The following is a 16,509-nucleotide window of genomic DNA, read 5'->3' as shown; positions in this document are numbered from 1 at the left end:
TGTTATTTTTGCTGTGTCTAGATCCAGCCAGAGTGAGGCCTGATTTCTGTTGGAATTGAACAATATTAACTACCTGTAAGAAAGAACTGGTGTGACAACCATAGAGAGAATATGGGGCACAACACAAACTGAGAAATAAGAAGAAGTGTGCATGCACACGAAAGCTCATACCAAGAACTAACTTAGTTGGTCTTTAAGGTGCTACTGGAAGGAATTTTTTTATTTTGAGAAATAAGAGGTAAAGCCAAGACTTTATGTGGGGATTCATGAGTACTCTGTAGTTTGCTCCAAAAGAAGCTGATCTTTTGAAGGTGCTCAGTTTGAGCTGCTACAACTTACCTGACACCTTTCTTACCTTCTCTTCCAATCATCCCCCCCAATCTAACAACTTACCTTTGGGGTAGGGGCGATGGCAGCAGAGGTAGCAGTGGGCACTTCAAGGACCCTGGGATGGGCTTAGAGGACTAAAGATGCTCTGCTGGGGCTTGCAAACATCTGCCACCACTCCAGATTTTGAGTTTGGGGGTCAGTGAAGAGGGTGGCAGCTGTAGAGGCAAGATTTACATGAACAGAGCTGTGCTTGCCTTGACCCTGGTTTTTTTGAGTGCCCTGTTTGAATGAACATAACATCCCTACTTTTATGCCTGGCTGTCATAGGTGATGGCAATGTCATCAAGGAGATGGAAATGGAAATGGAGTAAGTAGTTTAGTTCAGTAGTTAGACCTATTCATTCATTTTAAAGCAACATCTCTTCCTACAAATTTATGGAACACAGTTGCTCCTCATGTCCTCACTTTCAGCTTGCCTCAAGAGAAGGATGGGTTTATCACCATCTCATAAGGTAAAGGTAAAGGTACCCCTGACCATTAGGTCCAGTCGCGGACGACCCTGGGGTTGCGGCGCTCATCTCGCTTTACTGGCCAAGGGAGCTGGTGTACAGCTTCCGGGTCATGTGGCCAGCATGACTAAGCCGCTTCTGGCAAACCAGAGCAGTGCATAGAAATGCCGTTTACCTTCCCGCTATAAAGCGGTACCTATTGATCTACTTGCACTTTGCCGTGCTTTCGAACTGCTAGGTGGGCAGGAGCAGGGACCGAGCAACGGGAGCTCACCCCGTTGTGGGGATTTGAACCACCGACCTTCTGATTGGCAAGTCCTAGGCTCTGTGGTTCAACCCACAGCGCCACCAGCATCCCATCTCATAGAACCCTATAATTGTAGAGTTGGAAGGGACCCTGAGGGTCATCTAGCCCAATGCAGGAATTTCAACCTCAACATGCTGGAAACTGAACTGTTCGTGTTTCATCAAAGTCTTCCTCACTTTGATTATGCTCCAAATCTTCTAAGATTGTCATACATTTTGTCACCTGAACATGATATATTGGTTTTCTATCAGTGCTGTTAAAAAATACAGAGTTTGGTCTTTTTCTTTCTCTCCAGTTTTCAAACACAGAGACACTTGAACATCTAAACAAAAGTTCTCAAGAACAATATTATAAATCGTTTTCACTAATTTGTGTATTTTTGTTAACCCTAGTAAAAGGTCTTGCATTTTCTTCTTTACTGGCCCAACACAACTTTTGTCTAACATACACTTCATCCACAACAAATCACCTGCTGATCTATATCTGTTGTCTGCTATGTTCTTTGCTGTATCTTATTTTTCTCCTGTGTAAAAGATTGCTGCACATCAATAACATGGCAACTCCCACAGGAAAGTATTCCAGAACATTTCTACCAGTTCTTCCCATCCCCATTTTGCCTTGTGGTCAAATTGGGTCAGCTCTGCTACTTTTTTCATTATTGTGATCAGGACATGGCAAGAACGTCCACCAAAGAAGCACGAATTTGGCCTTGCTTTGCTTGTAATTGGAAACAAGGCTGTTGTTGCTTTAGGAGCCTGATTTGGTACCAGACCAGTTTTTCATTAAAACTGAATAGGCAGCAAAAAGGATTTACTTGGTAATTTTATTGCTGTGCTATTGGAAGGATTCCCACTGCTGGTCTGGACGTTGCACTAGAGCAGGGGGCAGGGATGACTTTGAATTGCCACTGCAACTGGTTCTGATCTTGTTAGCAGTGAAATGGGAGGAGGCTGCAAGGACAGTAAAAGCCTTTCTTTCAAAGACTTCTGCATCAAGCCCTTAAATTCTCCTTCTTCTGGCAATGGAATATCATTTGTTCCTTGCTAGAAAGGACAACATCATCAACAGCAGCAAAGTAGAATCCATAGGTACAAAATCAATAGGGATTACTCAGAGAACAGAATTACCTATTGAAGATTACAAGTTGAATTTGGGATGATTTATTATTATTATTATTATTATTATTATTATTATTATTATTATCATCATCATTACTACTACTACTACTACTACAATTACATTCCTTCCTTCCTTCCTTCCTTCCTTCCTTCCTTCCTTCCTTCCTTCCTTCCTTCCTTCCTTCCTTCCTTCCCTGACAGGACTCAAGGTAGCTTACAGATAAAATAAGAGTAGCTAAAAACTTAAAGCTTAAAGTTAAAGCTATGGTTTTCCCAGTAGTGATGTATGGAATTGAGAGCTGGACCATAAAGAAATCGCCGAAGAATTGATGCTTTTGAATTCTGGTGCTGGAGGAGACTCTTGAGAGTCCCATGGACTGCAAGAAGATCAAACGTATCCATTCTTAAGGAAATAAGCCCTGGGTGCTCACCGGAAGGACAGATCGTGAAGCTGAGGCTCCAGTACTTTGGCCACCTCATGAGAAGAGAAGACTCCCTGGAAAAGACCCTGATGTTGGGAAAGATGGAGGGCACAAGAAGAAGGGGACGATAGAGGATGAGATGGTTGGACAGTGTTCTCGAAGCTACAAACATGAGTCTGACCAAACTGCGGGAGGCAGTGGAAGACAGAAGTGCCTGGCGTGCTCTGGTCCATGGGGTCACGAAGAGTCGGACACGACTAAATGGCTAAACAACAAGCTAAAAACTTAGGGAAAAACAATAACTTGAAAACAATTAAATATCCACATGCACTGCTAGCTCCCCTATGACACACTTGCTATTTTTAATAACAATTTTATTGAAAGTTTTTTAAAAACATTAAACAATAAAACTAAAAGTCATTTATAAGAAAATATGAAACACAATTGTATAGGGGAAAGAAAAAGAAAAAAGAATAGAGAAAGACTAACTTAAAAGACAATTTATCACATGCATGTTGTGCATATACATGTATCCGCATATAGCAAGGCAGATCCCCCAGTTCTCACCTCTTCGCCCCCTCTGAGAGATCCTTCCTGCCCTGTCTTTCTTGCAGGTACCTCCCACCTCCACATGTCCCCTTCCTGTGTGTGTCCTCCTTGATTCATAATAAAGGAATCTTGATATAAAAGATACCAAAAGATATAAAAAGAAAAAGGAATTCCCGCCTTGCTGTCTGACAGTCATCTATAACAACTATTCTGAATATTAAACATATGCACTCCAGAATAAAATCTAGCCAGCTTCCCCTTCAGCAAGATGCCAATTTCCTAGATTCCCAAGTTGAGCCCTAAAATTTTAACCACTCAGACAGCACAATATGACCCTTATAATAATTTTCTAATAATCCAAATTAGCATTCCTCCAGTTTCTATATCTAATTTCTTATAAAGCCTCTTTAAAAGAGTTCCAACAAATCTCAGCCAAGTCATGATCCAAAATTATTGTCTATTTTAATGTTCATCCAATCATGCTGCTGCTGCTGCTTCTCCTTCTCCTTCTCCTTCTCCTCCTCCTTCTTCTTCTTCTTTTCCCCATTCCCCCTAAAATATTTGAACACTTTAATCCACTGTGGCGGGGCAGGAGGCACCTTAGTTCACTTTTCTCAAAGTTACCCTCCTAGGGAAACATGACTTGTGTCGTCAACAGTTTCAGGAAACTCTTCCATGCCAAGATCTCCCACGCCAGTTTAGCCAAACTGAGCATTTCCATAGAGCTATTTCTCTCTTGCTCCATTGCTCATGCTGGCCACCCATTCCTCTCTGCTGGAAGTTCCCACTCACCCCCAACAGAACTTTCTGCCACCTCCATCGAGTCATCCACAACCACTCCCAGTTCATGATCTCACAGTCCACTTGTTCTATTTTTTGCCTTATCTCTTGGGTCTCCTGTTTAGTTTCTTCTTCCTCCTCCTCACCATGTAATTCCAATATCTCTCATCCTCCTTGTCCATTCTCCAGCGCTGCTACAAGCTGCCCAAGGAAGGAGGCCGGCAGTGGTGGCCATGGGATGCTCTCTCGCAGCTGCCACTGCTGCCGCTGCTCAGGACCATCTCCAGCCTATCCTCCTCCCTGAGCTCAGTGGTGCTGGTGGGAGAAATGGGGACATTCCAGGATCAAATCAGAAGCTAGGATGGCTTTCATAATTCCAGGACTGTCCCTGGAAAATAGGACACTTGGAGGGTCTGCTGTCCTGCTGTAAATATTCCCACCTGCTGGTCCATGGAGCTAACTAATAAGTCATGGACGTCTGGAAGAGGCAAGTGGGTGAAGGTTAAGCTGTGTGTGATAGCTACTTTCACACATACCAACTTACAATTTTCAAAGATCCCTATTGGCAAAATATTTATTTTAAAATCCAGTCAATGCTTATAGGGTGGGGGGAGAGGCCATCAGTTTCAGAACAATTTCTTGTCATAAAATTGCCATGTCTGACCTTGGACATCTGACTGTCCTTCGTCTTCCCATCTATGTCAAAGAGATTCTTTTTGTACTTGCTAGCTAAGTTGTTGCATTCTGTCAATCAGAGGCAATTATTAAGACAGATTGGGTTGTTTCCCGTCCATCTTTGTAGGCCCAGATGTAAAAGGAAGAAGCGGTGTGAGATATTCACAGTCTTCCATGCCATGCCTCATAGCTTTTTATCCACCTTCATTTTTTGTGTTGCTCTGTGAGGTTCCTCTTCTTGAATCCTTCCTCTTTAGCCCTTTCTATCTTCAAATCCCTGTCTGCTTTCCTTGTTTTGTTGTCTTCTAGCTACTCTTCCACCACTCTGTTCCAGGGGTACATACTCCATGGATTCAGTGACTACTTATCCCCCAGATCCTATTACTGAGAGAGCCAGTGTGGTGTAGTGCAGTGTTTCCCAACCACTGTTCTGCGGCACACTAGTGTGCCGCGAGATGTTGCCTGGTGTTCCGCGGGGAAAATTAAAAAATTCGAAAGATTTTTTTTTAAAAAAAGTCAAATTTTCGATTGGGGCGCCGTCACTAGATGACCCCTGGGGTTCCCTCCCTCCCGCTGTGCGCCTCCCTCCTCCTCCTCCTCCTCCTCCGGGGAGGCCCTTCCTGGCTCTCGGCCAAGGCTTGGCGGCTGCCACTCACTCACTCGCTTGCCCACCCGTCCCTCCATCCCTGCACCCGGCCTCTCCCCCTCCATCCCCGGCACGGGGGCTGCCGGGATCCGTAGTCCCCTCGCCCTTGGGCTCCGCGCCCGCGCGGGGTGCGCAAACTACATTTCCCAGCGTGGCCTGGCGGGCCGGGCATTTTGTTTGAAGCGCTCTTCTCCCGGCCATGGAATGAGCGCGGCGGCGGCGGCCGGGCGGGCAGGGGCTCTTCCGCGCAGACCCCGCGCAGCCTGCCTGTGCCCCCGCGGAGATCGGGCGGCAGGATGGAGCCCGGGGATCCCCGCGGAGGCGGAGCGGCGGAGGCGGAGGCTGCCTCCCAGGTAGGGCTGCGTCGGGGGGGTGTTTATTTTTGCAATGCTGCATCCGCGCCGGAGGGGACGCATCGGACCGCGAGGAGACCCCTTGGCGGGCGTGCAAGGCAATGCATGCGTGCAGGCGTTGCATGGAGTGCAGTGCAATGCAATGGTAACGCGGCGCCCTGCATGCATGCATGCAACTTCCACCGGCGCTCCGGACTTGGCAGGTGAGGGGGGTCCCCAGTGGGCGGCAGAGAGAGCCGGGAGGGTGAAGGGGAGCCGGGGGGGAGCAGCGCTGCTCCCCGAGCCGAGCCCGGGGGGAAACTTAGGCGTCGTTGCACCGGGTGTTGGAAGCGGAGGCTGGCGGGGGCCCCTCACCTGCAAAACCTGGTCGCCTCTCATATATTTCGTGCATTGCATTCATCGCCCGCTTTCTCCTCCAAGGAGCTCCCGGGGGCGCGCGTGGTTCTCCCCGTGTTATCCTCGCAACAGCCCTGCGAGGTGGGTCAGGCGAGTGGCCCAAGGGAGCACCCAGGGATTGTCCTGGCCAGGTGGGGTGATTTGAACCCTGCTCTCTGCCCGGTCTTCGTCCTCATTTAGCCCCCACATGTGCATGACTGTGCATGACTGAGGTTTCCCCCCCTCGTCTTGGCTATGGTGTGAGTCTGTGCTGTTAATTAATGGGGTTCTGCCTTCGGAGAAGATGAGCCAGCCCTCAAGGAGGTGATTATGTACAGTGGTGCCTCGCAAGACGAAATTAATTTGTTCCGCAAGTCTCTTCGTCTTGCGAATTTTTCGTCTTGCGATGCACGGTTTCCCATAGGAATGCATTGAAAATCAATTAATGCGTTCCTAGGGAAACCGCCTTCAGACCAGGTCCGGGGACAGTCTGTCCCCGGACCTATTCTGAAGGCTGGGGGGGGAGGGCTTTTCTTCCCACCCCCAGCATTTTAAAAAACCCCGGGACAGCGGAGGACTTCTCCGCTGTCCGGGCGATCTTAAAATGCTGGCGGGCGGCATTTTAAAATCGCCCCGGGACAGCGGAGGACTTCTCCGCTGTCTGGGGCGATTTAAAAGCCCCTGGGAAGGCAGGCAGGGGGGACAAAGACTTTCGCCCCCCGCCCGCCTTCAGAAGGTGTTCCCGCCCCGCCGCCCGGCTTCGGAGCATTGTTCCGAAGCCCGCCGGCGGCGGGAGGAGGCATTCCCGCCCCACCGCCCGGCTTCGGAGGAGGTCCGAGGACAGTGGGGAAGACGCGCTGTGCTTCCCCGCTGTCCCGGATATTTCCCTATGGGCTGTCGTCTTGCGAAGCAAGCCCATAGGGAAATTTGTCTTGCGAAGCGCCTCCAAAATGGAAAACCCTTTCGTCTAGCGGGTTTTCCGTCTTGCGAGGCGTTCGTCTTGCGAGGTACCACTGTAATTTGCTACCAATTCATGTCCCTCCCGGCGTGACGCTGCGCGCTGACGTCACGGGGCTGTAATGGTGGTGTGCCTCAAGGTTTTTTTCATGAAACAAGTGTGCCTTTGCCCAAAAAAGGTTGGGAAACACTGGTGTAGTGGTTAAGAGCGGTGGACTCATAATCTGGTGAACCGGGTTCGATTCCCTGCTCCTGCACATGCAGCTGCTGGGTGACCTTGGGCTAGTCACACTTCTTTGAAGTCTCTCAGCCCCACTCACCTCACAGAGTGTTTGTTGTAGGGGAGGAAGGGAAAGGAGAATGTTAGCCGCTTTGAGACTCCTTCAGGTAGTGATAAACCGGGATATCAAATCCAAACTCTTCTTCTTCTCTTCTTCTCTTCCATCCCTTGGATCACATACAGCTAAGATATTCAGTGGTGCTTAGTAACTTAAAACTAAATTTTCCTGGTTTGAGACGCCTACTTCCATCAGAAAAAGACTTTTCAGTTTAGGGTTGCCATACATCTGGAATTTCCCGGACACATCAGGAACACTGCTCAACAACTTTTCACTGTTTGAAATACGGCAACCCTATTTTCAGTTCCTTTACAGGACCTGCACTGTTAATCAACATGCTACCACTGCAAAGTGTGCAGTTAGTTGTAGCATTCAAGAACTGCTGTTGCAGAGAAACCACTCATGACTCCTTTGCAAAATACTCCTTAGAGCAAAGATGGGGAGTTTGTGACCTTCCAGATGTTGGACTGCAACTCCCATCATCCTGACCATTGTACACACTGGCGGGGGCTGATGGAAGTTGGGAGTCTAACAACATATAGGAGATCAACAATTCCCCATGCCTGCCCTAGAAACTCATTCATAAAAGGTATTGACTTCCACTGAATTGGGCCATTGGCTCATTAAGCTCAGTATTATTTATCTACACTGACTAGCAAAAAGCTTTCCAGGGTTTCAGGCAGGGGTCCCAAATAAAATAAGTTGGGGAAAATCAGGCTCCAAACTGCTCCATATGGAGTTGCAGACACGGCATCTTGACGTTTTTGGGCAGGTGGCTCAATTGTCCCCTTTCCATGCCCACTACTTCCTCAATGATTGCATTTCTTTTCCAGGTTGTAACTATTTTCAGTGCACTCTAGAATGGTGGAGCTTTTCTGTTTTCTTTAATCTATCAGATTTTCACAAAACCAGAAAACAGCGCAAGCAAATCTTTTGCACACTTCTTGGGTCTAATTCAAATGGAGGGAAAGTGGATTAACAGCTAAATGATGTTCAAATGTAGAGAAGCCCGTAGTCTCCTGCACAACTTTAAAGGCAAGCAATGATGAGAGTATTTGAAGTAAGGAAGGACTACAGGTCAGTGAGTCATGGCTTGACTCTGGCTACCTAGCAGTCCTCAGAGGTACCAAGTTCCACCCAACATTGGGGGGGGGCACCATGTGTGCAGCCCCAGCCCCTCAAGATTGGGAGGGTTGGGTGAAGACACCTCAGCTCTATGGAGTTGGCGCCTATGGCGGGACTGCAGCTGAGGTGACGTTTGAACCAAGGACTTTCCAGGTCATAACTTGAACTCTTAAGTAAGGCTGGACTGAATGCTGTTAGATGGGGACAGGGTTCTATCCAGCACTGGTTCACCACAGCAGGGGTGCCCCACCCAGGACTGGCCCAAGACATTATGGCATCTGAGGTGAACCACAAAATGGTACCCCTCCCCACAGGAAGAAGTGGTGAGTGAAGATCTACATAGGAATAAGGAGGGGATAAAGTTTTGCATCAGGATCAAGGGAGAAGGGAAGCTCTACACCGGGAACAAGGTGGGGAATCAAATCAACCTTACTCAACAGTTGAAATGGGAATCAAAGGCTGTTGCGAAGTTGGGGAGGGGCCTGCTCTGAATGTTGCTGGGGGGGTGCAGAGCCCACAAGACCCCAGTGGGCCAGCGCTGGCACCACCTCATGCAATATATCTGAAAAAGCTCAGGCCTATTCTTAGCTATTATGCAGCTTTGTTATGCGGGAAGTCTAGTTGTGAACAGCTGAGATGTGTGAATAGAGATAAAATTAAGAAAGAGAAAGGAGAGGTGAAGTTTATTGAATATCATTCTTACATGGAATCACAAAGCCAAGCTAAGTCACATGTCCATTTATGCAAGGTGATGAATGAACAAAGTTGCATTTTGTGGTCAAGGCTTCCCAGCAATGGAGGCTCTTAATTCCAAGCCAAGAAACAAAGTGGCTGGAAATGACTGAGCTTTGTGGAGCTCTTCTAAATTAAATGTAATTTGGAATGCAGTTCCAAGTATAATTATCCATTGAAAGGGATGGGTCATGTCAGGAAGTTAAAGAATGGTTGCTCTGGCAGCAAACTTCATATGACGCCTGGAAAAAGGAGGAGGGTTCGGGCAGGAATGCCGTGGACACGGAAGAGATGCCCAGAGAGGGCTCCTGTGCCTTTAAATCTTAAGGGCTCCCAGGGGATTGGTAACAGTGGCCTTCAGCCAAAAAAGGTTAGCCACTCCTGCTTTTAAGGACACATAGAAGGGGGAAATCCAGCCTTCAACCAATGCAACAGTATAAGGGTGGAGGGGTGCTTTCGGTGACGCCTCCCTTTCCATGGGATTTTTACAATTTAGGGTCTGGAGGTAGAAGCCCCGATATGATCAGTGAGAGGGGAAATGAAACAAATCCATTCCTAGGAGAGATGAAAACCAAATCCTCTACGAAGGAGGGAAAGATGGAACAAGCCCTGGACCACGTTGAGCCAGATTCTCTCTAGGGAGACTCCCTCTCACTGCAGAATGTGAGCAGCTGAGCTGTAGCTGGTGGCCCTGAGTCTTTGTGCCTCGACCCACTCTGTTAGTGGCACCTCCACCCCTTGAGTGAAACAAGGGGCGCCAGGGCAGAAGGATGCTGGCAAGGTGAGAGGAAAAGCTCTGGCTCTGCTGAGGTCTCCCTTCACCTCTCTTTCTGTTTCTGGGCTACTGGCAGCCCCTACAGGATGGGGCACAATGTTAGCCCTAATTCTTTTGTTTCTCATTTATTTATACATCCATTTAAATGTTTCTTAACTTTCTTTGCTTTTTTAAAATAAAAAACGGCTAACAATATAATGACAACATGGTTGCCATATTTCAAAAAGTATTAACCAGGACACTGTGAACGTTGTTGCCTTTTTTTAAAGACGTCAGTTCCGCCTTTGAAATCCTGGCAATGTCCAGGAAAATCAAGACATGTGGCAGCCCTAAATAATCAAAACAACCATTGCATCAACAACATAGTGAGCATAGTGGTGCAAGTGGAAAATGTAGACCAGTCAGTGTCGTGTCTGAAATTGCAATGTCTTGACTTGGCAGAGAAATTAAACTGGAGATAAGGCCATGACTGAAAAGGCCCTGCTCCCTCTGCGCATCTACTGCGCCTGAATCAATGGTGGAAGCTGGAGCAGGCTCTCTTCTGTTGCTCAGAGTGCATGGAGTGGAGGGTGGGCCTTAGGGAAGAAGCAGTCCTTCAGATACCTAAATCCCAAGCTATTTAGGGTTTCAAAGGTAAGAACTGGCACCTTTAATTGAGGCCAGAAACAGATGGGCAGTCAATGTTGATCAAAGATACTCAGAGTAATACGCTCCAACTAGCCAGCACCAGAAAATCTACCAGTGGCACTGTGCACCAGTTGAAGTTTCCAGACACTTCTCAAGCGCAACACTAGGGAGAATATTTTACAGTATTCCAGGCTAGAGGTTACTTAAACTCAGATGGATATAGGCAGGTCTGTTTTCTCCAGAATATAATACAGCTAGCTGAAGCTGATCACCCAAAAGCAGTGTCAGATCCAAGAGTACCCAAGCTACAAACCTGCATCTTCAGGGACAGTGCAGGCTATAGACCTATCCCTGGACCAACTCGTAACAAGAGTGTTTCTATCTTAACTGGATTAAGTTTCACTTTGATCACCCATATCCAGTCCCTCACTGTTCCATTTTCCTACCACTGCCCTATAATCTTATAAATATGAGGTACAGTTGACTATCACTAACATGCTGACATAAGTGCCAGATCCAGAAGGGCCCTGGGTGTTCTAGACCCCACAAAATTCCTGCTGAGGGAGCTGGGCACCCACAAATTATGGCAGCAGATGCCCAGGGCACACGTATCTGACATGAGCACACCTGGTGGCATGGGGCGGGTGGGTGCTGACGTCACTCCTGCACACTGCCAGGTGTGCTGACATCACCACACTTGTCCCCACGGGGTTTGGCCCCGGGCACCCAGGGTCATGTGGGCAAGCTGGCGTTGCTGCATGCTGATCAGTCCAAATTCTGAATAATTTCACTCAGTGGTTTTGTCTGGATGATTTGAAAAAACGCTGAGCAGAGTCACACTCACTCTCTCTGTCTCCTGATGCAATTGTCCCCAAGGCTAATGTTGACCCACAACTGGGCCAGAAACCACGGAAAGAGATCTAGATGGAAAGGTCCAAGGTAATTTTTCCATAGAGTGTGTACTGCTGCTGGTTTCAGTACAGTTGAAGGTATTGCTGCCCATGTAGACAGGCCCAACCAGGTTATCTTAATTTATTAATTTGGAGGCACAAGGGTCAAGCACACACATGATCAGCCTCATCTCTGAATGAATCCTGTTCACATACTCAACTAGTATCCAGCTAGAGTGCAGATTGGCACCTGACCTATCATGAAAACATAAAACACCATCTTAGGTGAATTGCTTCGCCACAACTCAGGGGTCTGCTAGCAAATTATTTTTCCCAGTCTTGCAGATATTACTTACATTAAAATCTCCTTCCTAACGCAATCCTTTTGCCATTCCATTGTATTTGACATGCTGCTGATAGGATAGGAACATTAAAAATAAAGGTTGAAATTGTATTTTACAGAGACAATGGAGATGCCTTCCTACTGCATTTCTCAGATGCCTTCAAATTACACATTCATTTTATGAGCACATAATGAGACCAGATTAAATCATAGGCAAAATTTGTGTGCCTATATAAAGAGGAGTCTGGTGGAGTTCCAGCTACAACAGAAGCATAACATGTCTGTGACATGAAACTGAATGCATTTCTTGAACAACATGAATACAGTTTTCAGGAAAAATCCTTTGTAGCGCATTTTGCCTTAGGCAGGAGAAATTCTGCCGTATACATTATTCATTTCCTTCAGTAGCTGACAGATTTCCTTTTACCACTTGCAAAATGTCACCGTCTGGTTTGTAAAGGTGAAACGAGCAGATACTGAATCTGTACTGTTAAGATTCAGAGAAGGGTGGGTGGGTGGGTGGAGTTGGACTCAAGTATGGCTAAAGCAATTAAAATATTCTTTTGTTACAAAATAATACATCTGCATTGCTGCTTATAGAGACATCTCTTAAAGATGTATTTGAATGCCAGCCCTATAGCTGCAGAACTGCCCTTCCTGTGTCATCTCCATTTCCAGTCTGACAAAAAAATAACAGCCAGATGTAAATGTTAATGTAGCAATTAAAATTATGATGTGATGTCAAAGCAGCCACATCCATTTAAGGTCATAACCCTTTAAATCCTGTAAAATTGCACTGGATCTTTCTAAAGTGGGGGGAACCTGTAACTTAGCACAGCCTTTTTTAATGCACTAGACTAAAACAACACACACACACATGCACACACACACCCCACTACCACAGATCAGGGCGCAGCATCAGAATCTTCCATGGTCCAGCTGCAGTCATATTGCTTCACCTTCCTTGCACATCTCCATGACAACCATGTAATTTGGATGCTATACTACTGAACTGATGCTGAAATACAGTTGTGCTATAAAATACAGAATGCATCAGAGTTCTTGTAAAGGAAGACAGCCCTATTCATGATGGCTGGTAACTTAAGATTTATTGGGTGTGGGTGTTTTTTAAAAAACAAAGCTGGTAAAGTGATTTGATTGTGTGTTTCTAATTGTTACCCACCCAAAGCCTTTGAGGACAGAGTGCGCTAAGCAGCCACATAATTACATGAACATAATTTCCAGGCTTCCTTCCCAGAATTCAGATATATAAATAATAATTAATCTCATCCCTGGATGATTCAAGGATTGTGAAATCAATTAGAATGAAATACAATTGTGCTTGATTAGGACAATGATCTTCACATTCCACATTCTCTCTCTAGGAACACACTCAGGAAATGCTTACCTCGGGACCCAAGGATGCACACTAGAGACATCCATCAAGAGATAAATCAAATCCTAGTGATTGCAGCTTTAAGCCAATACATCACATATGAATGACCATAACACTAGCAAAATGCCATTCCAAGAACAATATTGCATAGGATGCCACAGAGATGCAGGGATATAGGATGAAAAGGAACACACTGTGATTCTACTTACCAGAGCTAAAAGGTTTCCCTCACAAGCGCAGCTTGTTTTCCCCTCAACAATCCATGCAAAATCGCCAGCAGCTACATATAAGGAGACATTCCAGCCCCATGCCTTCTCAGACTTCCCTTTATTGTCTCCCCCCTCGCCACTTGCAATGGGTTACGCCTCCCCAGCTTTCCTTCAGGTGTCAAAAGATTGCTAGGAAGCAGGTTGCAGGAAAGAAGGGAGGGGAGAAAGAGGAGGGGGTCGAGAGAGGAGCCTGAGCAGGAATGATGGAGCCTGCCTTCAGCGAAAGAGCAGGGGAGAGACCTGATGCTCAAGCCGTTGGATGAATGTGTGCCGAAAGGCCAGCTAACACTTTAGAAAGAAGATGCTCCAGCCACTGTGAGCAAATTGCTAAGCATATTTAACATTTTCCTCAAAGATCTGAGAGCTGGCTCTCCTTCTGCCAGCCAATCAGATACATTGAAACTGGACCTTGGAAATCCCTGCCAAACAGGCAGGCTGTCTTTAAGAAAATGGGATGCATACAAACCAACAACCTCAATAAAACTCCCAAGAATATCTTTAGGTGGCCTTTCCATCCTCTTTCCTACCCACCCTAACCACAAAAGAAAGCTTTCACTTAGGTTTTAAGGCTTTGTTTTCCCTTTGTGTTGCTGTTTCATGTTAGGTTGTCTTTGTGAGCTGAACTGCGAACCTTTTCACCTGTTTTTGAACACAGAACATTCATGTCCAGTGCATTTTCATCTGCACAAGATGCTGTGCATGCTAATATTTTGCCTCACCTTGCGTACAGGGAAGAGAAAAGGTGGTCACAAGAAGCATCCAGACTGTGTGAATTGGGTGTTCATTGTAGTATGCATGAAATGTGCACACTGAGAGTGACACTGGACTGGAGAAGACTTTTTCCAAGAGGTAGAAAGGAACAGAGTCCTGAACGTGAGCACAGCAGAGGAGCAAAACACTTCAGAACACAGTTTTGCTTCTTCAAAGTATTTCTTTATCAATGGCTCCATTTTGTCTTATCTCCACCTCAAAGTCAATTGGCTCAGTTGGATGTGATATTAAGGAATAGGGTCAATTTGGGCAGATTTTGTTATGTGTAAAAACATTTAGATGGTCTCTTCTTCTTCTTCTTCTTCTTCTTCTTCTTCTTCTTCTTCTTCTTCTTCTTCATCTGAAGTGACCTTTGAGTTATCAGAGGTCTTAGAGGCTTCCAAGTCACCCTATCTGTACCTCCCAGGCCTTTGGGCTTGTCCAAACTGCTGCTTGTCCCATGCCTAAAAAGCATGGGTCCGAGTGGTTTTCCACTTGTCACGCACTTTCTAGGCATGAGTGGCTTTGCCTTTGCCCCACCTCTTTCCCCCAGAACACCTGCTCTTTAGTGCTAATCGGAACAAACAGCAATCTGCAGAAAACCCAACAGCCATTCAGTGCTTATCTGCAGGTTTTCTTGGGGCAAATGGAGGCATGAATAACCCCTTCCACTTCATGAAGTGAGAGACACCCTCCCTATATCCATCCCAGTGAGCTACCCCACCCCCATCCTTTGGCCCTCCTTTCCAGCCTTGCCACTTTCTCTTCCTCATTTCCTCATTTCCAAGTTGCAGCATGCATTCTGTTTATATTAAAATCATTCTCATATATTTGAGGAAAGAATGCATAACAACTGCTCAGTGGATATTTTTTTCTCACTAGAAAACCTTGGTCTCAGATGGCAGCGGGCACCTCGAATGCACCATGTGGCAGCATATCTATCCACAAGCCCATTGTGGAAACCACTGAGGCAGGGGCCAAGAATTGGGAATGGGATACATATGTGAAGTATTGGCATGTCAAAGATTGTGTGTATGGGCTTCGTTTCACACCCAGAAACCTGATCAGTGAAGAGATGATATCAAGAACCAATTTTGAAGAATCACAGTTTGGAAATCCTCTTATTCATTCATTCATTCATTCATTCATTCATAATAAAATCCAAAACATTGTCCCTAGAATGCTGTTTGTTTGTTTGTTTGTTTGTTTGTTTGTTTGTTTGTTTGTTTATTCAGTCAGTCAGTAACTGAGTCATGCTTTGGGGGGACAGGGGGCAGTTGGGTGTGGGGGACTCCCTGGTCCTGAACAAGGTAACTGTGCCCCTGAAGAACCAGGTGTGCAGCCTGGTTAGTCATTTTGGACAGCTGTTCATGGAGGCACAGGTCAGTTCTGTGTCCAGGGCAGCTGTCTACCATACCTGCCTGCAGACAGTCTTACCAGAGTGGTGCATGCTCTGGTTATCTCCTGTTTGGACTACTGCAATGTACTCTGTGCAGGGCTACCTTGGATGGTGACTCAAAAACTACAACTAATCTTTGGTCAGGTTGCAGGATTTAAACTGAAGTTAAAAACAAAGGTTTTAGAGAAAAATTTAACTGTGATGGAGAAAGAGAGGTTTCAGAATGAGACAGGTTTAACAGTGGTTAAGAAAGTGAAATACCTGGGGATTAACATGACAGCTAAAAATGGGAATTTATTTAAAGACAATTATGAAAAATGTTGGACTGAAGTGAAAAAAGACTTAGAAATCTGGTCAAATATAAAGCTTTCACTGCTAGGCCGTATTGCTGCAATAAAAATGAATGTATTGCCTAGAATGTTGTTTTTGTTTCAAACATTGCAAATTTTGGACAAAATGGACTGTTTTAAGAAGTGGCAGAGAGATATCTCTAGATTTGTCTGGCAGGGCAAGAAGCCTAGAATAAAATTTAAAATACTAACAGAGGTAAAAGAAAGAAGTGGATTTGCCCTGCCAGACCTTAAACTCTATTATGAATCAGCAGCTTTGTGCTGGTTGAAAGAATGGCTACTTCTGGAAAACGCAGACATTTTGGATTTAGAAGGTTTTAATAATGTATTTGGATGGCATGCATACTTGTGGTATGATAAGGTCAAAGCACATAAAGCATTTAAAAACCATATTGTCAGGAAAGCATTGTTTAATGTTTGGATAAGATATAAGGACCTATTGGAAAATAAAACCCCAAGGTGGCTGTCACCGATGGAAGTGAAGGCTCAGAAAA

At 45.8% G+C, this 16,509-nt stretch overlaps 1 protein-coding gene across 1 annotated transcript in view; it reads right to left on the bottom strand.

Moving 5' to 3' along the window:
* PSD2 (pleckstrin and Sec7 domain containing 2) overlaps positions 1–13,912 on the bottom strand; it is a 64,345-nt gene extending 50,433 nt beyond the window's left edge. Inside the window, exon 1 of the mRNA XM_082234296.1 lies at positions 13,457–13,912. The gene's annotated coding sequence lies outside the window, so the exon portion shown is untranslated. The remainder of the gene's footprint in view (positions 1–13,456) is intronic.
* Positions 13,913–16,509: the final 2,597 nt, after the last annotated feature.

Source organism: Podarcis vaucheri (genome assembly GCF_965113315.1).
Source record: "Podarcis vaucheri genome assembly, chromosome: 8".
In the NCBI taxonomy this organism is placed as follows: Eukaryota; Metazoa; Chordata; class Lepidosauria; order Squamata; family Lacertidae; genus Podarcis; species Podarcis vaucheri.
This window is presented reverse-complemented; position numbering and strand designations above follow the sequence as displayed.